Source organism: Loxodonta africana, chromosome 5, assembly GCF_030014295.1.
Source record: "Loxodonta africana isolate mLoxAfr1 chromosome 5, mLoxAfr1.hap2, whole genome shotgun sequence".
Lineage (NCBI taxonomy): Eukaryota > Metazoa > Chordata > Mammalia > Proboscidea > Elephantidae > Loxodonta > Loxodonta africana.
This window is the reverse complement of record NC_087346.1, coordinates 3,520,504-3,543,058: the sequence shown is the minus strand read 5'-3', so window position 1 is coordinate 3,543,058 and position 22,555 is coordinate 3,520,504. Positions and strand designations below refer to the sequence as shown.

At 38.6% G+C, this 22,555-nt stretch overlaps 3 pseudogenes; all 3 read left to right on the top strand.

The window, feature by feature from the left end:
* The first annotated feature begins 4,192 nt into the window (after nucleotides 1–4,192).
* Nucleotides 4,193–5,705, top strand: LOC135231412 (cytochrome c oxidase subunit 2-like; annotated as a pseudogene).
* A 6-nt stretch (nucleotides 5,706–5,711) lies between these two features.
* On the top strand, nucleotides 5,712–6,834 carry LOC135231411 (ATP synthase subunit a-like; annotated as a pseudogene).
* Nucleotides 6,835–8,696: 1,862 nt separating this feature from the next.
* Nucleotides 8,697–12,057, top strand: LOC135231410 (NADH-ubiquinone oxidoreductase chain 5-like; annotated as a pseudogene).
* Nucleotides 12,058–22,555: the final 10,498 nt, after the last annotated feature.

Genomic DNA, 22,555 nt, shown 5'->3' with positions numbered 1-22,555 from the left:
ATCTGTGAAACATTTCATAACATGGAGGAACCTGGAAGGCATTATGCTGAGTGAAATTAGTCAGATACAAAAGGACAAATACCGTATAAGACCACTAGTATAAGATCTTGAGAAATAGTTTAAACTGAGAAGAACACATTCTTTTGTGGTTACGAGGGGTGGGGAGGGAGGGAGTGAGGGAGGGTGGGAGAGGGTTACTTACTGATTAGTTAGTAGATAAGAACTGCTTTAGGTGAAGGGAAAGACAATACTCAATACAGGGAAGATCAGCTCAACTGGACTGGACCAAAAGCAAAGAAGTTTCTGGGATAAACTGAATGGTTCGAAGGTCAGCGGAGCAAGGGCGGGGCTTTGGGGACTCTGGCTTAAGGGGACTTCTAAGTCAATTGGCAAAATAAATTCTATTATGAAAAGATTCTGCATCCCACTTTGAAGTGTGGCGTCTGGGGCTTAAATGTTAACAAGTGGCCATCTAAGATGCATCAATTGGTCTCAACCCACCTGTATCAAAGAAGAATGAAGAACACCAAGGTCACACGATAACTATGAGCCCAAGAGATAGAAAGGGCCACATGAACTAGAGACTTACATCATCCTGAGACCAGAAGAACTAGATAGTGCCCGGCCACAACTGATGACTGCCCTGACAAGGAGCACAACAGAGAACTCCTGAGGGAGCAGGAGAACAGTGGGATACAGACCCCAAATTCTCATAAAAAGACCAGACTTAATGGTCTGACTGAGACTAGAAGAATCCTGGTGGTCATGATCCCCAAACCTTCTGTTAGCCCAGGACAGGAACCATTCCCAAAGACAATTCATCAGACATGGAAGGGACTGGACAACGGGTTGGAGAGAGATGCTGATGAAGAGTGAGCTACTTGTATCAGGTGGACACTTGAGACTGTGTTGGCATCTCCTGTCTGGAGGGGAGATGGGAGGGTAGAGAGGGTTACAAACTGGCAAAACAGTCATGAAAGGAGAGACTGGAAGGTGGGAGCAGGCTGACTCATTGGGGGAGAGTAAATGGAAGTATGTAGTAAGGTGTATATAAGCATACATGTGACAGACTGACTTGGTTTGTAAACTTTCACTTAAAGCACAATAAAAATTATTTTAAAAAATTACCCATCAATATATTGCCTACAAGAAACACACCTTAGACATAAAGATATAAATAGGTTAAAAATTAAAGGATAAAAAAATACATACATATATCAAACAAGTGTTAATCAAAAAAAGAGCAGAAGCAGCAATAACAGTATCTGAGAATACAGAGTTTAAGCCAAAATCCATTATAAGAAACAAAGAAAGGCATTAAGTAATGATTAAATGGTCAGTTCACCAAGAAGACATAAAAAAATATATATTTATGCACTCAATGACCACACCCAAAAAAAAAAAACCAAACCCACTGCCATTGAGTCGATTCCATCTCATGGCGACCCTATAGGACAGAGTAGAACTGCCCCATAGAGTTTCCAAGGAGTGCCTGGCGGATTCAAACTGCTGACCTTTTGGTTAGCAGCTGTAGCACTTAACCACTATGCCACCAGGCAGACCTCCAAAATACCTGATACAAACTCTATCAGAATTGAAAAGAGAAATATACAGTTCTACAATAACAGTAGGAGACTTTAACACATCACTTTTAATGATAGAATAACTAGAAAGGAACTCAGTAAAGATACAGAAGATCTAAATAATATAATCAACCAACTCAACCTCATAGTCGTATACAGAACACATCATCCAACAGCACATCCTTCCAATGCACATGGACCGTTCTCCAGAATAGACCATATTTTAGGCCACAGTGCAATTCTCAATAAACTGAAAAATATTCAAAAATAATGCAAATCGTCTTCTTTGACCATAACGCTATAAAACTAGAAATCAATAAGAGAAAGAACAAGGAAAAAATATTAAATGCATGGAAACTGAATAACACCTTACTTATAAACCATTAGGTAATAGATGAAATTAAAAATTAAATTAAAAAAATTCTTAGAATCAAATGAGAATAAAAACACAACATAACAAAACCTTTGGGACAGGGTAAAAGCAGTGCTCAAGGGAAACATTTATAGCAATAAATGCACACATCAAAATGGAAGAATGTTTCAAAGTCAATTACTTAACCTGACAACTCGAACAAGTAGAAAAGGACAGGAAAAGACAATCCATATACAAAAAGAGCTCAGCACAGAAAATTAACTGGAACAAAGAAACCATTAATACCACACACACACACAACATAACAAAATGGCAGCAACTATTGATAATCACACTGCATGTAAATGGATTAAATTCACCATTCAAGAAATAGACAGTGGCAGAATGGATACAAAAACATAACCCATCAATATGTTGCCTATTAAAGAAGGACACAGTTACCAGAAGAAAGGAAATAATAAAGATCAGAGAAGAAATAAAAGAAATAGAAAAAAAAAAATAGAATCAACAAGACTAGAAATTGTGCCTTTGAAAGGATCAATAAAATTGACAAAACACTGGCCAAATCGACAAAGGAAAAAAATGAGAAGATGCAAGTAACCAAAATAAGAACTAAAATGGGTGGGTGACATTACAAGAGATCCAACTGAGACAAAGAGGACCATAAAAGAATATTATAATAATTGTACCGTAACAAATTTGAAAACCTTGAAGAAATTGATAAATTCCTAGAAACACACTACCTACCTAAACTAACACAAGCAAAGGTAGAAAATCGAAACAGATCCATAAAAAAAGAAATTGAAGATGTCATACTCCCAACAACAACAACAAAAATCCTGGCCCAGATGGCTTCAGTGGAGAATTCTATCAAACATTCAGAGAAGAATTGACACCAATTCTACTCAAATTACTCCTGAACAGGAAAAGAAGGAATACTCCCTGATTCATTCCATAAATCCATAACATATCATTGCCTGGCTTTGACATCTTAACCCTGATACCAATGCCAGGCAATAACATCACAAAAAGAAAAAAAAAAAAGAAAGAAAATCAATCCCACGAAAACCTTAGTTAACAACTAAACACCCTAATCAACTGGCTTCAATCTACTTCTCCCGCCTTGAGGCGGGGGAAAAAGGCGGGAGAAGCCCCGGCAGAATTGAAGCTGCTTCTTCGAATTTGCAGTTCGACATGTTCACACTTCAAGACCTGGTAAAAAGAGATTACCCTCTGTGTTTAGATTTACAGTCTAATGCTTACTCAGCCATTTTACCTATGTTTGCTAACCGCTGACTATATTCAACAAACCACAAAGATATTGGAACACTATATCTACTATTTGGTGCTTGAGCTGGTATAGTAGGAACTGCTTTTAGTATCCTAATTCGGGCAGAACTAAGTCAACCAGGCTCTCTTCTTGGAGACGACCAAATCTATAATGTTATTGTCACAGCACACGCCTTTGTAATAATCTTCTTTATAGTTATGCCAATTATAATTGGGGGCTTCGGAAACTGGTTGATTCCACTTATAATTGGAGCACCCGATATAGCTTTCCTTCGAATAAACAATATGAGTTTTTGACTACTGCCTCCATCCTTCCTGCTACTTTTAGCATCTTCCACAGTAGAAGCTGGGACAGGCACTGGCTGAACCGTATACCCTCCCCTGGCAGGAAATCTAGCCCACGCAGGAGCTTCCGTAGATTTAACCATTTTTTCACTTCATCTTGCAGGAGTATCCTCTATTCTAAGTGCAATTAATTTTATCACTACCATCATCAACATGAAACCTCCAGCCATATCTCAATACCACATACCTTTATTTGTATGATCCATTTTAGTTACAGCTGTCCTTCTTCTCCTGTCCCTTCCAGTTCTAGCAGCAGGTATTACAATACTATTAACGGATCGCAACCTTAATACTACTTTCTTTGACCCTGCAGGAGGAGGAGACCCAATTCTATATCAACACCTGTTCTGGTTTTTTGGGCACCCTGAAGTCTATATTCTAATTCTCCCAGGATTTGGAATAGTTTCTCATATCGTTACATACTATTCGGGGAAAAAAGAACCTTTCGGTTATATAGGGATGGTATGAGCTATAATATCAATTGGCTTCCTAGGGTTCATTGTATGAGCCCACCATATATTCACTGTAGGCATAGACGACGACACCCGAGCTTACTTTACATCGGCTACTATAATTATTGCCATTCCAACTGGTGTAAAAGTCTTTAGCTGACTAGCCACCCTTCACGGCGGTAATATCAAATGATCCCCCACTATAATATGAGCCCTAGGATTTATCTTCTTGTTTACAATTGGAGGGTTAACTGGCATTGTTCTTGCTAATTCTTCACTAGATGTTGTCTTACATGACACCTACTACGTTGTAGCTCACTTTCACTATGTCTTATCTATAGGTGCAGTTTTTGCCATTATGGGTGGATTTATTCACTGATTTCCACTATTTTCAGGATACACATTAAATTATACATGAGCTAAAATTCAGTTTCTAGTTATGTTTATCGGTGTTAATTTGACATTTTTTCCCCAACACTTTCTTGGACTATCTGGTATGCCACGTCGATATTCTGACTATCCAGATGCCTACACTGCATGAAATACTGCTTCTTCTATAGGTTCATTTATCTCTTTGGTAGCCATAATTCTAATAGTCTTTATAATTTGAGAGGCATTTGCTTCTAAGCATGAAGTTTCTATAGTAGAACTCACAACAACAAACGTAGAATGACTTAACGAATGTCCGCCTCCACATCATACATTCGAAGAGCCAGCCTACGTAAAATCTAACTCGAGAAGGGAAGGAATCGAACCTCCAACAGTTAGTTTCAAGCCAACTCTATAACCTTTATGCCTTCCCCAGTAGGCATGAAATTTTAGTAAAACAATTACATAGCTTTGTCAAAGCTAAACTACAGGTTTAAATCCCGTAAATTTCTATGGCCTATCCGTTACAATTAGGGTTCCAAGATGCTACATCCCCTGTTATAGAAGAACTCCTTCACTTCCATGACCACACCCTAATAATTATTTTCCTTATTAGCTCCTTAGTCTTGTATATTATCCTACTTATACTGACTACTAAGCTAGTCCATACAAATATAATAAACGCCCAAGAGATAGAAATAATCTGAACCATTCTCCCAGCTGTTATCCTCATCCTAATTGCCTTACCCTCTTTACACACTTTATATATAATAGACGAAATTAATAACCCCCTACTAACAATCAAAACTATAGGACACCAATGATTCTGGAGCTATGAGTACACTGATTACGAAGATTTAGCTTTCGACTCATACATAATCACTACTGATAGCCTAAAATTTGGAGAACTTCGATTACTAGAGGTAGATAATCAAATGGTGTCACCCATAGATCTGCCAGTTCGAATACTAGTCTCATCAGAAGATGTTCTTCATTCATGGGCTGTCCCATCCCTAGGTCTAAAAACAGATGCAATTCCGGGACGACTTAATCAAGTAACTTTAACATCAACATGACCTGGTCTATTTTATGGTCAATGTTTCGAAATCTGTGGAGCAAATCATAGCTTTATACCAATTGTCCTAGAACTGGTTCCACTTAAATACTTTGAAAGCTGGTCAGCATCGCTAGCATAATCATTAAGAAGCTATAATAGCACTAACCTTTTAAGTTAGAGTATGGGAACATAGAATTCTCCTTAATGAATGGAACAAGCAAATATTATTATTATTTGATTACTAGTAGCTACAATCGTACTTATGACACTAACAATTTTTCTTCACCTTAAAGTTCTGAAGATTCTTCACTTCCTTTTCCCAGTCTCTAAAGAACTATCCAAGAAGTCATGTATTTTCCCTTGAAAGAAGAAGTGAACGAAGAACTATCCGCCTTCTTCGATGTACCCGTAGGTACGATAATCCCGATTATTGCATTCCCAGCAATTTTGCTTCCAACCCCAAATCGCCTAATTACTAACCGTTGGATTACAATCCAACAATGACTAGTCCAATTAATCATAAAACAACTTTTGACTATTCATAACACAAAAGAGCTGTCGTGATCTCTTATACTAATTACTCTAACTTTATTTATTGGCCTAACCAACCTACTAGGTCTACTACCCTACTCATTCACTCCCACAACACAACTATCTATAAACTTAAGCATAGCAATTCCCCTATGGACTGGTACAGTTGTCCTAGGCTTCCAACATAACACTAAAATCTCACTAGCTCATCTTCTCCCACAAGGAACACCTACATTCCTTATCCCTATAATTATTATTATCGAAACCATTAGTCTCCTCATTCGACCAGTTACCCTAGCAGTTCGACTCACCGCCAATATCACAGCAGGTCACTTACTCATTCATTTAACCGGGACCGCCACACTAACTTTACTATCGGTTCATCCAATAACAATTACAGTAACACTTATTACAACAATTCTACTTACAATCCTAGAACTCGCCGTAGCACTAATCCAAGCTTACGTCTTCGCTCTCCTGGTTAGTCTTTACCTACATGAGAGTGTTTAATGACGCACCAAACACATGCCTATCACATAGGTAGATCCAAGTCCCTGACCCCTCACTGGAGCATTATCCGCCCTACTTATAACATCTGGCCTAACTATATGATTTCACTACCACTCTGTAATTCTCCTGCTTTTAGGATTAATAACTAACATCCTAACTATATTCCAATGGTGACGGGATGTGGTTCGAGAAGGAATCTTCCAAGGCCACCATACACCTGTCGTGCAAGAAAGTTTACGGTATGGTATAATTTTATTTATCACCTCTGAAGTACTATTCTTTACAGGTTTCTTCTGAGCTTTTTACCTCTCTAGCCTAGCACCTACCCCTGAACTAGGAAGCTATTGACCCCCAGTAGGCGTCTACCCACTAAATCCACTAGAAGTACCGCTTCTAAACACATCCATCCTCCTAGCTTCAGGAGTGACTATTACCTGAGCTCATCACAGTCTAATAGAGGGAGACCGTAAAAACATACTTCAAGCCCTTCTTATTACTGTTCTCTTAGGAGCCTACTTTACACTTCTCCAAATCTTTGAGTACTACGAAGCATCCTTTACAATCTCCGACGGCATCTATGGCTCAACTTTCTTTGCAACCACAGGATTCCACGGTCTGCACGTTATTATTGGCTCAATGTTTCTCCTAACCTGCTTTATTCGCCAACTCAAATTTCATTTTACATCTAACCATCACTTTGGCTTTGAAGCAGCTGCTTGATATTGACATTTCGTAGATGTAGTATGACTATTCCTCTATTTATCCATTTACTGATGAGGATCCTATTTCTTTAGTATTAACTTAGTATAACTAACTTCCAATTAGTAGGCTTTGGTAGACCCAAAAAGAAATAATCAACCTTATAACCACGCTACTAACCAATACTATACTAACATCACTAATAGTTCTAATTGCATTTTGACTACCTCAGACATATACTTACTCAGAAAAAACAAGTCCATACGAATGTGGCTTTGATCCAATAGGTTCTGCTCACCTACCATTCTCAATAAAATTCTTTCTAGTAGCTATCACATTTCTCCTATTCGACCTAGAAATCGCATTACTTCTACCTTTGCCCTGAGCCATTCAAGCTAATAATCCAAATCTAACACTTTTGATATCATTCATATTAATTATCCTCCTAGCTATTGGCCTAGCCTATGAATGACTTCAAAAAGGTCTTGAATGAACTAAATATGGTACTTAGTTTAAACAAAACAAATGATTTCGACTCATTAAACTATGAACACGTCATAATTACCAATAATGCCCTACATCTACATAAATATCATACTAGCTTTCGTTATTTCACTTATTGGTACCCTCATATATTGCTCTCACCTAATATCCTCATTATTATGCCTTGAAGGAATAATACTTTCACTATTTACTTTGAATGCACTACTATCCCTCAATATAAACTTCGCGTTATCTACTATAGTACCACTAATTCTACTAGTATTCGCAGCTTGTGAAGCTGCAGTGGGTTTGGCGCTCCTTATTGTAATCTCCAACACTTACAGACTAGACTACGTACAAAACTTAAACCTACTCCAGTGCTAAAAACTATCTTACCAACAATCATACTTATTCCCCTTACCTGACTGACTTCTAATAATATAGTGTGAATTAATACCACTCTTTATAGCTTTGTAATTAGCCTAACTAGCCTCCACCTTCTCTATCAACCTCTTGATAATAGCCTAAACCTCTCTCCAGAATTCTTCTTAGATTCTCTATCCACCCCACTACTAATTCTTACTATTTGACTACTTCCTCTAATATTAATCGCCAGCCAATCCCATCTATCCTCTGGATCAACTTTTCAGAAAAAATCCTACATCACTACAATTATCGTCTTACAAGTATCCCTAATCATAACATTTACTGCTACCGACCTAATTCTATTATACATTATATTTGAAACAACTCTTATCCCAACCATAATTATCATTACTCGTTGAGGAAACCAATTAGAACAGTTAAACGCAGGATCATACTTTTTGTTCTACACTCTAATAGGATCTCTCCCCCTATTAGTAACCCTCATACTAGTCCAAAATACTCTAGGATCATTAAACCTAATAATACTACCATACCTAACCAAACCTATTGACAACCTATGATCTACTAATATACTATGACTAATATGTATTATAGCCTTCATAGTAAAAATACCCCTATATGGTCTCCACTTATGATTACCAAAGGCTCATGTAGAAGCACCAATCGCAGGATCTATAGTATTAGCTGCCATCCTCTTAAAACTAGGAGGGTATGGGATACTACGAATCACTACCCTCCTGAATCCCTTAACAACACACATATATTACCAGTTCCTCATACTATCATTATGAGGTATGGTCATATCCAGTTCCATCTGCTTGCGACAAACAGATATAAAATCCCTCATCGCTTACTCTTCAGTCAGCCACATAGCCTTAGTAATCATCGCTATCATACTTCAAACACCATGAACTTTTATAGGGGCACTTACCCTAATAATCGCCCACGGCTTAACTTCTTCAATACTTTTCTGTCTAGCAAATTCCAACTACGAGCGCATTCACAGCCGAACCATAATTTTAGCACGAGGCTTACAAACTCTTCTCCCACTAATAGCTACATGATGACTACTAGCCAGCTTAATCAACATAGCTCCACCACCTACCATTAATCTAACCGGAGAACTACTCATTATCACAACATCATTTTCATGATCCAATCTCACCATTTTTCCCATAGGACTAAACGTATTAATCACTACAATATATACCCTCCACATAATAACCACAACTCAACGAGGAGAAACATCACATCACGCTAAATCTATTAAACCTTCATTTACCCGAGAAAACACCTTAATGGCCCTCCATTTTCTACCCCTACTGCTCCTTTCTCTAAATCCCAAGGTCATCCTAGGACTAACATATTGTAGACATAGTTTAACCAAAACATTAGATTGTGGGCCTATAAATAAGAATTTAATCCTCTTTGTCTACCAAGAAAGAATTAAGGAACTGCTAATCCCTTATACCTCATCTAACAATGTGGCTTTCTTAACTTTTAAAGGGTAAGAGCTACCCATTGGTTTTAGGCACCAAAAAACTGGTGCAACTCCAGTTAAAAGTAATCAACCTAATGCCAACTTTAACACTAACATCACTAATCATTCTAACCCTACCCATTACCACAACATTACTACAAAACAACAAAACAAATTGTTTTCCACATCTCACCAAAGCAGCCGTAACTTACGCCTTCGTAATTAGCCTAATTCCAACTCTATTATTTATTCAATCTAACCAAGAAGCCTATATTTCCAACTGACATTGAATAACAATCCATACCCTAAAGTTATCCCTAAGCTTTAAATTAGACTTCTTTTCCCTAATATTTATACCAATTGCACTTTTCATCACTTGATCAATTATAGAATTTTCACTATGATATATACACTCAGACCCCCATATTAACCGCTTCTTCAAATACCTCCTGCTATTTCTGATCACCATACTAATCTTGATAAGCGCTAACAATCTACTACAACTATTTATAGGCTGAGAAGGAGTTGGCATTATATCCTTCCTATTAATCAGCTGATGACATGGGCGAGCAGACGCTAATACAGCAGCTCTACAAGCAATACTTTATAACCGTATTGGCGATATAGGTTTCATTATAATAATAGCCTGGTTTACTATCCATCTAAATTCCTGAGAGTTACAACAAATCTTTTTAACTGACCCTAAAAACAGTACACTCCCACTACTAGGTCTTCTTCTAGCCTCAGCAGGAAAATCAGCCCAATTTGGACTTCATCCATGACTTCCATCAGCTATAGAAGGCCCTACCCCAGTATCGGCACTCCTTCACTCCAGTACAATAGTTATAGCCGGAGTATTCATCCTTATCCGCTTTTACCCACTAATAGAAAACAACCCCACTATTCAAACTTTAACACTATGCCTAGGGGCCATTACTACTTTATTTACAGCTACTTGTGCTCTCACACAGAATGACATTAAAAAAATTATTGCCGTCTCCACTTCCAGCCAACTAGGCCTAATAATAGTAACTATCGGGATTAATCAGCCACATCTAGCCTTTATTCACATATGCACACACGCATTCTTCAAAGCAATACTATTTCTCTCCTCTGGCTCTATCATTCACAACCTAAACAACGAACAAGACATCCACAAAATAGGAGGACTCTATAAAACAATACCCATTACTTCAACAGCTGTCATTATTGGCAGCTTAGCACTCACCGGCATGCCATTCCTAACAGGGTTTTACTCAAAAGATCCAATCATTGAAACTGCTAACACATCCTACACCAACGCCTGAGCACTGTTAATTACCCTCATTGCCGTATCCATAACGGCAAGTTACAGCACCCGAATCATCTTCTTTGCTCTCCTTGGACAACCACGATACCCTACACTAACCCAAATTAACGAAAACAACCCATACCTCGTTAATCCCATTGAACGACTAATACTAGGCAGTATCTTCATGGGCTTCCTCATCTCAATAAATACTATCCCACACACAACACCCCAAATAACCATACCTCCACATTTAAAACTTATAGCCCTAGCAGTAACCTTACTAGGATTTACAGTAGCAACAGAACTTAATAACATAACACGCAACTTGATATTTAAACAACCATCACGTATGTACACATTCTCAACCACATTAGGGTACTACCCAACTACCACTCATCGGATCCTGCCCTATCTAGGCCTTACCATAAGCCAAAACCTAGCAACAACTATCATAGACTCAATTTGACTAGAAAAAATAATTCCCAAAAACCTAGCAACTATACAGAAAATAGCCGCCAGCCTGGTATCTAACCAAAAAGGCCTAATAAAACTCTATTTCCTATCATTCCTCCTATCAATTACACTAGGCTTACTAATTGCCCTATAACGCTCTCGAGTAACCTCAATAGCGATAAAAATACTAACAAACAATATTCACCCAGCCATAGCCAAAAATCAAAACCCATAACCATATAAAGACGCTCCCCCAGAATAATCCTCACGTATACACTCAAAAACCCCTTCGCCAAAAACTATGAGACCTTCCAAACCACCAAAATAAAAACCCACTAATTCTTACTCACCACTGAATAACCACATAATTATAAAAACCTCCATTAACAAACCTACTAAAAATGCACTCAAAACTACAACATTTGACCCCCAAGTCTCAGGATACTCTTCAGTAGCCATAGCAATAGTATAACCAAAAACTACCATCATCCCGCCCAAATATACTAAAAATACAACCAACCCCAAGAAGGACCCCCCAGAACTTATAATAATTCCACATCCCAAGCCTCCACTCACAACTAAACTCATTCCCCCATAAACAGGAGAAGGCTTAGACGAAAAACCAATGAAACCTACTACATAAAGCACACTCAAAATAAAAACAATATACATCATTACTTCCACATGGACTCCTACCATGACTAATGATCTGAAAAACCATCGTTGTATTTCAACTATAGAAATAACCAAATAATGACCCACATCCGAAAATCTCACCCCTTACTTAAAATCATCAATAAATCCTTTATTGATCTACCTACCCCACCTAATATCTCAACATGATGAAATTTCGGCTCACTACTAGGGGCATGCCTGATTACCCAAATCCTAACAGGACTATTCCTAGCCATACACTATATACCCGACACAATAACCGCATTCTCATCTATATCCCATATCTGCCGAGATGTCAACTATGGCTGAATTATTCGACAACTACACTCAAACGGAGCATCCATCTTCTTCCTCTGCCTATATACACACATTGGACGAAACATCTACTACGGATCCTACCTATATTCAGAAACCTGAAACACTGGTATTATACTACTACTAATCACTATAGCTACCGCCTTCATAGGATATGACCTTACGTGAGGGCAAATATCATTCTGAGGGGCAACCGTAATTACCAACCTCTTCTCAGCAATTCCCTACATCGGCACAGACCTAGTAGAGTGGATCTGAGGGGGTTTTTCGGTAGATAAAGCAACTTTAAATCGATTTTTCGCCCTCCATTTCGTTCTTCCATTTACCATAATTGCACTAGCAGGAGTACACCTAACCTTCCTTCACGAAACAGGCTCAAACAACCCACTAGGCCTCACCTCAGACTCAGACAAAATCCCCTTTCACCCATACTATACTATCAAAGACTTCTTAGGACTACTTATCCTAATCCTACTTCTTCTATTCTTAGCCCTACTATCTCCGGACACACTAGGAGACCCTGATAACTACATGCCAGCCGACCCACTAAATACTCCTCCACACATCAAACCAGAGTGATACTTTCTCTTTGCTTACGCCATCCTACGATCTGTACCAAACAACCTAGGAGGCGTCTTAGCCCTACTCCTATCAATCCTAATTTTAGGATTAATACCACTTCTCCACACATCCAAACATCGAAGTATAATACTCCGACCTCTCAGCCAAGTCCTATTCTGAGCTCTAACAATAGACCTACTAATACTTACATGAATTGGCAGCCAACCAGTAGAATATCCTTACATCGCTATCGGTCAAATAGCCTCAATTCTATACTTCTCTATTATTCTAGCCTTCCTACCAATTGCAGGAATAATCGAAAACTACCTCATTAAATAACCCCTATAGTATAAGACATTACAGTGGTCGTGTAAGCCATAAATGAAAACCATTTTCTAAGGGTATTCAGGGAAGAGGTCCACTTACCTCGCTATCAAAACCCAAAACTGAAATTCTTCTCAAACTATTCCCTGCAAGCAAATCAACCCGCTATGTACATCGTGCATTAAATGCTCGTCCCCATACATAATGATATATAATACTATGTTTAATCTTACATAGACCATACTATGTATAATCGTGCATCACATTATTTACCCCATGCTTATAAGCAAGCACTGTTTAATCAATGTGTCAAGTCATATTCGTGTAGATTCACAAGTCATGTTCTAACCCATGGATATTATTCACCCACGATAAACCATAGTCTTACATAGCACATTAAAGCTCTTGGTCGTACATAGTGCATCACTGAGAAATCTCTAGTCACCATGCCTATCACCTCCAACGGTTGTACCTTGATTACCTACCTCCGAGAAACCATCAACCCGCCCATCTTCGTGTCCCTCTTCTCGCTCCGGGCCCATCAATTGTGGGGGTTTCTATACTGGGTCTATACCTGGCATCTGGTTCTTTCTTCAGGACCATCTCACCTAAAATCGCCCATTCTTTCCTCTTAAATAAGACATCTCGATGGATTAATGACTAATCAGCCCATGATCATAACGTAACTGTGGTGTCATGCATTTGGTATCTTTTTAATTTTGGGGATGCTGTGATTCAGCTATGGCCGTCTGAGGCCCTAACACAGTCAAGCAACTTGTAGCTGAGCTTGAATTGAGTATTAAGATCTGGCATGGTAATATATGGGGTATTATTCAGTCAATGCTCGGAGGACATAAAATTTTTCAAACCTAAATTCCCAGCGTACACGCTTACACATACGCACACGCACACGCACACGCATACGCATAACCACTATGTAACTATCTCTTCAAACCCCCCTTACCCCCCTTAGTTACTCTTGGCTCAATTTCTATAGGTATATTTTTTTGTCCTGTCAAACCCCAAAAGCAGGACTATACTATAGATGAAACTAAGAGCATAAATGGGAGGCATAACTAGTTACATAGGGGTGAAAGCAAATTCTTTTACCTTCGATACTAACGTATTACTTAAAAAAATTTATTTTCTTTTCAAGAGCCATGTTCCTAGATTTGAAAAAAAAACCCCGGAGACGCGTTTCTTATAAAATCCTACCCCATCTCGTTAATGTAGCTTAAAACAAAAGCAAGGTACTGAAAATACCTAGACGAGTTAATCCAACTCCATAAACAACAAAGGTTTGGTCCCGGCCTTCTTATTGGTTATTAGGAAACTTATACATGCAAGTATCCGCCCGCCAGTGAATACGCCTTCTAAATCATTACTGATCAAAGAGAGCTGGCATCAAGCACACACTCCAAATGTAGCTCATGACGTCTCGCCTAGCCACACCCCCACGGGAAACAGCAGTAGTAAATATTTAGCAATTAACAAAAGTTAGACTAAGTTATCCTAACAAAGGACTGGTCAATTTCGTGCCAGCAACCGCGGCCATACGATTAGTCCAAATTAATAAGCATACGGCGTAAAGCGTATTAGAAGAAGTAAGAAAATAAAGTTAAATCTTATACCAGCTGTTTAAAGCTCAAGATAAGACATAAATAACCTACGAAAGTGACTTTAATAATCCTAAACATACGATAGCTAGGGTACAAACTGAGATTAGATACCTCACTATGCCTAGCCCTAAACTTTGATAGCTACCTTTACAAAGCTATCCGCCAGAGAACTACTAGCCAGAGCTTAAAACTTAAAGGACTTGGCGGTGCTTTATATCCACCTAGGGGAGCCTGTCTCATAACCGATGAACCCCGATATACCTTACCGTCACTTGCTAATTCAGTCCATATACCACCATCTTCAGCAAACCCCTATAGGGCACAAAAGTGAGCTTAATCAGAACCCATGAAAAAGTTAGGCCGAGGTGTCGCCTACGTGACGGTCAAAGATGGGCTACATTTTCTATTATAGAACAGACAAACGGATATCACCCTGAAACGAGTGATTGAAGGCGAATTTAGTAGTAAACTAAGAATAGAGAGCTTAATTGAACAAGGCCATGAAGCGCGTACACACCGCCCGTTACTCTCCTCAAGTACTTCCATATCAAACAACCATATTACGGATTAAAACAAATACAAGAGGAGACAAGTCGTAACAAGGTAAGCGTACTGGAAAGTGTGCTTGGGTAACTCAAAGTGTAGCTTAACAAAAAGCATCTGGCTTACACCTAGAAGACCTCATTTACAATGATCACTTTGAACTAAATCTAGCCCTACCAACCTTACACACAACTCTCACACTACATTAAATTAAAACATTCACTTATCAAAAAGTATAGGAGATAGAAATTTCACTAAGGCGCAATAGAGATAGTACCACAAGGGAATGATGAAAGACAGTTTAATAGTAAAAAATAGCAAGGATTAACCCCTTTACCTTTTGCATAATGAATTAACTAGAAAAAACCTGACATAGAGAACTGTAGCCAGAAACCCCGAAATCAGACGAGCTATCTGATAGTAATCTCCAGGATCAATTCATCTATGTGGCAAAATAGTGAAAAAACTTACAGATAGAGGTGAAATACCAATCGAGCCTGATGATAGCTGGTTGTCCAGAAATAGAATGTCAGTTCTACCTAAAATTTACCACAAAAACAAAGCAATTCCAATGTAAATTTTAGAGATACTCAAAAGGGGTACAGCTCTTTTGACCAAGGATACAACCTTGATTAGCGAGTAAATTTGTCATTAATTTCATAGTTGGCTTGGAAGCAGCCATCAATTAAGAAAGCGTTAAAGCTCAACAACTAATCAAACTAAAAAATCCCAAAATTAATCAATGACCTCCTAAATATAATACTGGACTAATCTATATAAATAGAAGAAATAATGTTAGTATAAGTAATAAGAAGTATTTCTCCCTGCATAAGCTTATATCAGATCGGATGCCCACTGATAGTTAACAATCAAATAATTAAATACAAAAATGAAACTTTTATTATACCAATTGTTAATCCAACACAGGTATGCTTAAGGGAAAGATTAAAAGAAGGAAAAGGAACTCGGCAAACAGAAACCCCGCCTGTTTACCAAAAACATCACCTCGAGCATTACTAGTATTCGAGGCACTGCCTGCCCAGTGACCAAGTGTTAAACGGCCGCGGTACTCTGACCGTGCAAAGGTAGCATAATCATTTGTTCCTTAATTGGGGACTTGTATGAATGGCCACACGAGGGTTTAACTGTCTCTTTCTTCTAATCAATGAAATTGACCTTCTCGTGAAGAGGCAAGAATAAACATATAAGACGAGAAGACCCTATGGAGCTTAAATTAACTAATTTAATTGCTACCCTATAAATCTATAAGATACAACTAAACAGCATAATAAATTAACAATTTTGGTTGGGGTGACCTCGGAGAAGAAAAAAACCTCCGAACGATATTATAATTCAGACTCTACAAGTCAAAATTTACTAATCGCTTATTGACCCAATACTTGATCAACAGAACAAGTTACCCTAGGGATAACAGCGCAATCCTACTCTAGAGTCCCTATCGACAGCAGGGTTTACGACCTCGATGTTGGATCAGGACATCCTAATGGTGCAGCCGCTATTAAGGGTTCGTTTGTTCAACGATTAAAGTCCTACGTGATCTGAGTTCAGACCGGAGCAATCCAGGTCGGTTTCTATCTATAGTTTATTTCTTCCAGTACGAAAGGACAGAAAAAATGAGGCCAATCTTACCAAGACGCCTTCAGCTAAATTTATGAATAAATCTCAATCTAGATAAGCTAAACTACCCAGTCCAAGAACAGGATTTGTTAAGATAGCAAAGATTGGTCACTGCATAAAACTTAAGCTTTTACTCACGGAGGTTCAACTCCTCTTCTTAACAATGTTCTTGATCAACATCCTGACAGTAACCTTACCTATTCTCCTAGCAGTAGCCTTCCTTACTCTAATTGAACGAAAGGCCTTAGGCTATATACAACTTCGTAAAGGCCCCAATGTAGTAGGACCCTGCGGCCTTCTTCAACCTGTTGCAGATGCAATCAAGCTATTTACCAAAGAGCCCATCTACCCACAAACCTCCTCAAAATTCCTATTTACCGTTGCCCCAATCCTAGCCCTAACCCTAGCCCTAACTGTATGAGCTCCTCTTCCAATACCATATCCTCTAATCAAGGATGGAACAAGATGGTGAAACGAGTGGACACTCCCATTTACTTACCAAGAAACTAACCCATCAAATAAAGAATAAAAACAAGCACAGACCGATACTCAGAACTTCAGACAGCAGCCGAGGTATTGCAGGATTGGGTGAGTCTAGAAGTGGGGGAGAAGAGGAGTGAGGATGGCACAGAAGCTGAGAGAACCTACCTGCTAACATCTGGAGCACTTGCTCATCACAGTTATTTTGGACAGAGTTGGGCAACACCTCAAACAGGGAACACAGAAAGGGAGATAATTTTGAGGAAGTTGTAGCCAATTTTTTAAGGTGGTGCAGATTGGTTGTGGAGTTCTTTGGCTGCACAATTGGAAGGAAGTGAAAGGAGAAAGTGGCATTGCAAGAGAGTGTTGATGAATCTTGCTGAGGCCTGATACAGAGGAACATTAGGACCAGGAGGGACTGTAGGGGCAGCAGGGTGAGGGCAATACTTTAGGTTGACAGACAAAAAAGAGGGAAATGACTGGATCCTTGCCCACATCAGGACAATGTGAAAAAGCCTGTGCGGGGTTGCCCATGAGGGAAAGACATAGAGAGCCACCTTCCTTTGCCATAGAAAAATAGAGCCCACCACTTTGGTCACCAAGTGCAACCAGCTAAACCCCCACACCCCATATGCATGTTGAATTCCAGAGATCAAGCATCCAGAACTCCTGAACTGTCACTGGAAAAAAAACAAGGATAAAAGTGCCCTCTAGTAGTTCTTAGGAGAAAATACCATGGCCACTGGGTCAATTCTAATTCATAGAGCTCCTGTGGGCCAGAGTGGAGCCACCCCATGGAATTTCCAGGGCTGTAAGTTTTTTAGAGGCAGGCTGCTGCGTCTTTCTCACACAGAGTGGCTAGTGGGTGTGGGCCCTGCCCTTTCAGTTTACAGGGTGCTCAATCAGAAAATTTTCCCAGGAAGTTAGGGTACAAAACTTAAACATTTAAAAAAAAAAAAAGGGTAGCAAAATGGCCCAAGCTCAAAAAAAAAAAAAAATTAAAGCACGCAAATCCACAAAAGAAGAAGGACCGATCAAAAGCAAAACATGAGGACAAGGGAGGGAGGGATGGTGGGAGAGGGGTATTCACTAATTAGATAGTAGATAAGAACTACTTTAGGTGATGAGAAAGACAACACACAATACAGGGGAGGTCAGCACAACTGGACAAAACTAAAAACAAAGAAGTTTCCAGAATAAATTGAACACTTCGAAGGCCAGTGTAGCAGGGGCGGGGGTTTGGAGACCATGGCTTCAGGGGACATCTAAGTCAACTGGCATAATAAAATCTATTAAGAAAACATTCTGCACCCCACCTTGGAGAGAGGTGTCTGGGGTCTTAAAAGCTAGCAAGTGGCCATATAAGATGCACCAACTGGCCTCAACCCACCTGGATCAAAGGAGAATAAAGAACACCAAGGACACAAGGTAATTACGAGCCCAAGAGATAGAAAGGGCCACATAAACCAGAGACTACATCATCCTGAGACCAGAAGAGCTAGATGGTGCCTGGCTACAACCAATGACTGCCCTGACAGGGAACACAACAGAGAACCCCTGAGGGAGCAGTACAGCAGTGGGACGCAGACCTCAAATTCTCATAAAAATACCAGACTTAGTGGCCTCACTGAGACTAGATGGATCCTGGTGGTCATGGCCCCCAGACCTTCTGTTGGCCCAGGACAGGAAGCATTCCCAAAGCCAACTCTTCAGACAGGGATTGGACTGGACAGTGGGTTGGAGAGGGATGCTGGTGAAGAGTGAGCTTCTTGGATCAGGTGGACGCTTGAGACTATGTTGGCATCTCTTCCCTGGAGGGTAGAGGGGGTTAGAAGTTGGTGAAATGGACATGAAAAGAGAGAGTGGAGGGAGGGGGCAGGTTGTCTCATCAAGGGGAGAGCAATTGGGAGTATGTAGCAAGGTGTATATAAGCTTTTGTGCGAGAGACTGACTGGATTTGTAAACTTTCACTTAAAGGACAATTAAAAAAAAAAACAAAACATGAAGATGAGACAATTTCTCCTATGGAGTCCAGACCAATGAAATGAATTAAAAATTTTCAGATTATGGTGCTAAATATGTTTAAAGAAAGCAAAAAACACACAGAAAACAAACTAGCAAATTTAGGAAACAAATAGAGTAACAAAATGAGAGACACAAAAAAGAAATTGAAAACATCAAAGGAAAAAAAAGAGAACTATTGGAACCAAAAAATAAAGCAACTGAATTAGAAAAAGGAAGAGAAACACTCAGCAACAGAGTCAAACAGACAGAAATTGAAATAAATGAACAAGAAGACAAGATAACTGGATTTATCATGTCTCAAGAGAAAAGAACAAAGAAAAGTGAACAAGCCCAAATGAAAATATGGGATTCAATTAAGAAATCTAATATTTAAATCATTGGAATCCTAGAGAACCATGACAATGATATAGGCATAGAAACAATTTTCCATGAGATAATCAGAGAGAATTTCCCAGACCTGAACAGAGAACTCAGCATACAAATACAGGAATCTACATGAATGCCAATTAGAAGAGACACAAAAAGATCAGCTCTTCACCATATCCTCATGAAATTCTTGAAAACCAAAAACAAGGACAGAATTTTGAAAGCAGGAAGAGAAGAATGCAATAGAACATACAAAGAGTCTTTCATAATAATCAGTGTGGAATTCTCCCCAGAAACTCCAGAGACCAGAAGACAATGGAGTGACATATAAAAAGTACTGAATGGAAACAACTGCCAACCAAGAATTCTTTACACTGCAAAGTTGTCACTTAAAAATGAGGGGGAAATCAAGACATTCCCAAACAAACAGAGCTCTGGGAATTGCCACAACCAGACCAGCTTTGCAAGTATTACTCAAGGAAGTACTCCAAATGGAAAGGCAAGGGCATTAAATAAATACTCGTAGCTATTCACGGAGGGATGAGGGGTAATAAATAAAAAATAAGAAAGAGAGGGAGAGATCTCAAAAAATGCAACAATGTGGGCAATCATAAGGACCAAGTATATGAAATTTTCTGGAAATAAACTCAATAACTAAATCCCACAAACAACACAACATCAAGTTTGTAAGAAATAAATAAAAAATGAACTTATTTCCTTTTAGTTTGTTTATTGATGTCAAAGGAGACACATCAACAGAAATGAAGGAGGAGGGAAGAGCATATCAGGAACAGATTTATTATGTTAACATTGTATGTTAACTGTTGATCATATGTTAAATGTTGCTGCATTTGTAAGTTGTATTAGGTAATATATGTGGTGACCGCTAACAAATCATTGACAAAAAACATTCAGAAGAAAAGAATGAAGAAACGAAAAAACGTTCATCACAAGAAAGCGACCAAAAAAAGTGATAATAGTAATTAAAAAACCAAAGACACGAAATACTCAAAAAACAAATATCAAAATGAATGACATAGACACTGTTTCAGTAATAATCTTAAATGTAAGTGGTCTAAATGCTCCATGCAAATTGCAGAGAGTGGTGGAATGGATAAAAAAAAAAGCATGATCTATCTTTTACTGTCCCCAGTAAACACACCATAAATATAAGAGCACAAAAGACTGAAAATAAAAGAATGAAGAAAAACATCCCATGCAACCAGTAAAAAGCCAGGGTGGCCATGATATAAGATAAAATAGATTTTAAATCCAAATCTATTACAAAAGATGAAGAAGGACATTACATAATAAAAAAAGGGTCAATACAGCAGGAAGATATAACAATTATAAAAATATATCACCTACCTGCAATACTCCAAAATACATGAAACAAATACTGACTAATATAAAAGTAGAAAGAGACAACTCCACAATAATAGTAGGAGACTTCAACATACCACTTTCAATTATAGAACATCTAAAAAGAAGATCACTGAAAATTTAAAACCATAGCCAACTGGACCTAACAGACATATTTAGAACACTCCACTCAGCATCAGAACAGCACACATTCTTCTCCAGTGCACATGCATCATTTTCTAGGACATATGCTAGGACACAAAACAAAGCTTAAGAAATTTAAAAAGATTGAAATCATACAAAGCCTCTTCTTTAAACCATAATGGTATGAAGCTAGAAATTGACAACAATAAAAAAATACAAGGAAACTAAATAACATTGTTGTTCTTAGGTGCTGTCCGGTCAGTTCCAACTCATAATGACCCCAAGCACAATAGAATGATACATTGCCTGGTCCTGCACCGTGCTAGCAATCATTGCTATGCTTGAGCCCATTGTTGCAGCCACCGTGTCAATCCATCTCGTTGCGGATCTTTCTCCTTTTCACTGACTCTCCACTTTACTAAACATGATGTTCTTCTCTAGGACTGGCCCCTCCTGATAATATGTCCAAAACACGTAGCAAGCAGTCTCACTATCCTCCCCTCTAAGGAGCATTCTGACAGTACATCTTTCAAGAGAGATGATTGTTCTTCTGGAAGTCCATGGTACATTCAATATTCTTCTCCAACACCATAATTCAAAGACATCAATTCTTCTTCAGTCTTCCTTATTTACTGTCTAGTTTTCACATGCATATGAGGTGATTGAAAACACCATGGTTTGGGTCAGGTGCACCCTAATGTTCAAGGTGATGTCTATGCTTAGGAACACTTTAAACTGTTTAAACACTTTAACAGTATATATACTCCTATACAAAAAAAAAAAAAAAAGACTCTGAGGATTCTACAAGAAGCTGCTGGAATTAGTAGAAGAATTAGCAGCATCGTGGAGAATGAGACCAACACAAAAAAATCAGTTGAGTTCCTCTACTAAAAGTACCTTCACCAAAGAGCACATCCAATCCTCCAACAAATGTATAAAAGATGTTCACAATCATTAGCCATGCAAATCAAAACTACAATGAGATACCATCTTATCAAGGCTAAAATGGCACTGATTAAAAAAAATAAATAACAACAAATGTTAGCGAGGATGTAGAAGGACTGGAATTCTTATCCATTGCTGGTGGGATTGTAAAATGGTATGGCACCTTCTCAAAAAACTAGAAATAGAACTACTCTGTGATACAACAATCCCGCTCCTTGGTATATACCCTAAAACCCAAAACCTGTGGTTGTTGAG